Consider the following 4,484-nt stretch of genomic DNA (forward strand, 5'->3'; position numbering starts at 1 on the left):
AGGATTCAAATAGAGGCAAAAAATAATTCCTGTCCTCAAAGAGTTTATAATCAAATGGAGAGAGACAAGATGCAAACAAATATATACAAAACAAGTTATACAGAGAATGAATAGAACATAATTAAGAGCGCAAAAGCACTAGAATTAAATGAATTTGGGAAGGCTTTTTGTAAAAGGTGAGATTTTAGCTGAGACTTAAAAGGAAGCCCATGAGATCAGTCAAATTCCCTTTTCCATATTCCAGAGAACCAATGATAAAACTTTATTTGACAGAGAGGTGATGAATCCAGGGCACAGAATGAGAGCCATATTTTTCTGAATATAGCAAATGAGGAAATTCATTTTGCTTGAGTATACATATTTGCTATGAGAAATGTTTTTCTTTTTTCCAGTGGGATGGAGAATAGGAGGGAGAAAAAGATTTTTATTCATTAAAAAAAACCAAAACTTTAACTTTTTTAAAAAAGATAAAAATGATAGAAGACAAAGAGTAAAAGGTAGGTGGTAGTGGGAGTATAGAGGGGTTTGAAGGCCAAGCTCATGAGTTTGAACTTGTGGTCCAGTAGTAAGACCAATTGTCTAGTAATGAAGAGAATCATCTGCACCCAGAGAGGACTATGGGAACTGAGTGTGAACCACAACACAGCATTTTCACTCTTTCTGCTATTGTTTGCTTGCATTTTTGTTTTCCTCCTCAGGTTTTTTTTCTTTCTAGAATATATTTTTCTTGTGCAGCAAGATATTTGTATAAATATGTATACATATATTGGATTTAACATGTAATTTAACGTATTTAACATGTGTTGGACTATATTCCATCTAGGGGAGAGGGTGGGGGGAATAAATTATGCTTGATTTTAGAGTAAGAAGACCAGGTTCACATCTTTCCTTGAATAACTCTGTTAACCTTCAAAAGGTCTCTTTTCTCATCTATAAAATGAAACTTTTGGATTAGATGACTTGTGAATTCCTTCTGTTCCCTCAACACCTCACAGCTGGATTATTGTAATGGCCTGCTTGGGGCAGGAATGGTGGTGGGCTATGGGAGTTGGGGAATAGGGGTGGGTCTGCCAGCCTCAAGCCTCTTTCCAATCCAATCCATTATCTATTCAGTTACTAAAATGATTTTCCTTAAGTATAGATCCAATTAAGTTAAAGATCCAATTAGGTTAATACTACCCAATAAACTCCAATAGCTTCTTTTTGCCTTCAAAATTGAATATCATATGTTCTGTTTGCCATTTAAGGCTCTTCATAACCTAACCTCCTCCTATCTCTCCAGTCATCTTATATCTTACTACCTGACACAAACTCTTTGATCCTGTGATTATTGGCTAATCCAGAAACAAGATACTCCATCTTTTAATTCTCAGCATTTTCTCTTATTGTCGACTATACCTGGAACCCTCTCCCTCCTCCAGTCTATTTTCTTTCCTCTAAGTCCCAAATAAAATCCCATTTTCCACAGGAAGCCTTTCTCCAACTCTCTCTCTGTTTGTCTTTCTGTGTCTCTGCCTCACTGTCTTTATCTATCCTTCTATCTGTATCTCTGTCTTTGTCTCTCTATTTGTAATATATATTTGTATATATATTTGCTTGCACATTGTCTCCTCCTCCTTTCCCCACTATTAGACTGGGAACTCCTTGAGAGCAGAGATTATCTATTGCCTCTTTTTTTTAGCACAGTGCCTGGAATATTGTAGGTGTTTGATTTTATTGACTGATTCCAGCTATAAATTGACCAACAGCTTATTTCTGATTTCAACTATAGACTTATGAACCTATGAGTCAATGCATTTAATTTATTTTATTTTTTAATTATTATATCTTTTTATTTACAAAACATATGCATGAATAATTTTTTCAACATTAACCCTTGCAAAACCTTCTGTTCCAAATTTTCCCCTCCTTCCCCCCACCTCTTCCCCTAAATGGCAGGTAGTCCAATACATGTTAAATATGTTAAAGTATATGTTAAATCCAATATATGTATACATATTTATACAATTATCTTGCTGTACAAGAAAAATATGTTCTAGAAAGAAAAGAAAATTTGAGAAGGAAAACAAAAATGCAAGCAAACAATAATAGAAAGAGTGAAAATGCTATGTTGTAGTCCACACTCAGCTCCCACAGTCCTCTCTCCGGGTGTAAGAACCATCTACACCAAGGTGGTTCTCTTCATTACTGGACAATTGGAACTGGTTTGAATCAATTCATTGTTGAAGAGAGCCATGTCCATCACAATTGATATAATATTGATGTTGCTATGTATAATGATCTCCTGGTCCTGCTCATTTCACTCAGCATCAGTTCATATAGGTCTCTCCAAGCCTCTCTGAAATCATCCTGTTGGTCATTTCTTACAGAACAATAATATTCCTTAACATCCATATACATAATTTACTTAGCCATTCTCCAACTGATGGACATGCACTCAGTTTCCAGTTCCTAACCACTACAAAGAGAACTGCCACAAACATTTTTGCACATGTGGGTCCATTTCCCTCCTTTAAGATCTCTTTGGGGTATAAGCCCAGTAGAAATACTGCTGGGTCAAAGGGTATGCACAGTTTGATAACTTATTGAGCATAGTTCCAAATCGCTCTCCAGAATGGCTGGATGTATTCACAATTCCACCAACAATGTATCAGTGTCCCGATTTCCCACATACCCTCCAACATTCCGCATTATCTTTCCCTGTCATTCTAGCCAATCTGACAGGTGTGTAGTGGTATCTCAGAGTTGTCTTAATTTGCATTTCTCTGAACAATAGTCACCCTTTCATATGATTAGAAATAGTTTCAATTTCTTCATCTGAAAATTGTCTGTTCATATCCTTTGACCATTTATCAATTGGAGAATGTCAATGCCTTTAATTTAATAAGTAACAAGGAGACATGGAAGACTTTTAGAACAGCAATACCATGAGTAAAGTGTGCTTTAGGGAGTTTCATCTGAGATTCATGCCTAAATTAAATTAGAAGGAGTAGAGGAGACTAAAAACAGAGACCAGGTAGGAGATTGTTCTAATAGTGTAGGTTAGGGGTAATGGGCATTAGAGTTAGGTAGATGCATGTGCATGGAAAGGAAATTGCAATACTTGACATATTTTGTAATAAAATATTTTGCAGCATTTTGAACTGCTTAGAATGTTTTCACATAATATTTCACATTAAATCCTACTAGATGCATGATGGTTTAAGGGAGATTGTCTAGGTATTGTTGCTATCATGGTACAAATGAGGAAATAAGTTCAATAATTGAAGTTATGTGATTCACCTAAGGCCACATAGCCCTCTTCCAGCTATCCACATATGGGCAGAGTTAGGAGAGGAGCCCAGTTCTCCTAATTTCTTTTTTTTTTTTAATTTTTCTTTATTGTTTCATTTTTCTGGTTATACATGTATATTAAATTTTTAATACACATTTCTTTATGAATCATGTTGGGAGAGAAAAATCAGAACAAAAGGGAAAACCACAGGAGAGAGAAAAAAACAGAAAAAAAAGTGAGTATAGCATGTGTTGATTTATATTCAATCTCCATAATTCTTTTTCTGGATGCAGGTGGCATTTTGTATCCAAAGTTTATTGGGATTGCCTTGGAACAATCCTCCTAATTTCTAGTCTATTGCTATTTTAATTACACTAGAAAATAACTACTTTGGAAAGCTAGCCTGGGAGCAGCAGTAGCATGGGCAAACCTTATCCATCTGTCAAGGATCAGATCAAATGTTACTTCTTTAAATGAATGTAAAAAAATACTTATTGAGATCTTGTGTGCCAACTCCTATTATAAATACGAAAACAAAAGCAGTCCCTGCCCTCAAGAAGCTTACATTCTAATGAGAGAAAATAACACATATAGGAGAGTAATAGACAGGGAAGGGTGTCTGGGTTAGGAGGTCACCAGAATAATGAATGGAACCATAGGGCAACTAATTGACCTCTTCTTTCCATTAGCAGTAATGCTGATTTTATCTTGCCCAGAGGGAAAGAGAGGACAATAATGGGGAAGGGCTAGGAAGAGGGTGACATGGATGTGCACTATTGACATGAAGATAGTCAAGCAGCAAAACGGGTCTGGGACAGGCTAGTTATGTTGAATGTTCACTGATCAGATGCTCAGATGGCTCCAAGTGGGAGCTGGAGATAAAGCTTCAGGTTTTCAGTGGAGGCTGGAACATAAAAGTGTCATGAAGATGATCTAGAGAGAGATGGAAATGATAGAGATGGAGATTATATGTATGTGACAGAGTCAGAGAGAAAGAAAGAGAGGGAGAGCGAGAGACAGAGAGACAGAGAGAAGGGAGGGGGGGAGAGAGGAAAAAGGGGAGAGAGAAAGAGAGAGATACAGAGGGAGGGAGAGAGAGAGAAGAAAAGGGAGAGATAGAGGAAGAGGGAGAAATAGAAGGAAAGGGAAAAGAAGACACAGAGAGAGAGAGAAAGAGAAAGAGTCAAAGTCAGAGAGACAGATAGAAGTA

The sequence above is a fragment of the Sarcophilus harrisii genome, chromosome 2 (assembly GCF_902635505.1).
Source record: "Sarcophilus harrisii chromosome 2, mSarHar1.11, whole genome shotgun sequence".
Lineage (NCBI taxonomy): Eukaryota > Metazoa > Chordata > Mammalia > Dasyuromorphia > Dasyuridae > Sarcophilus > Sarcophilus harrisii.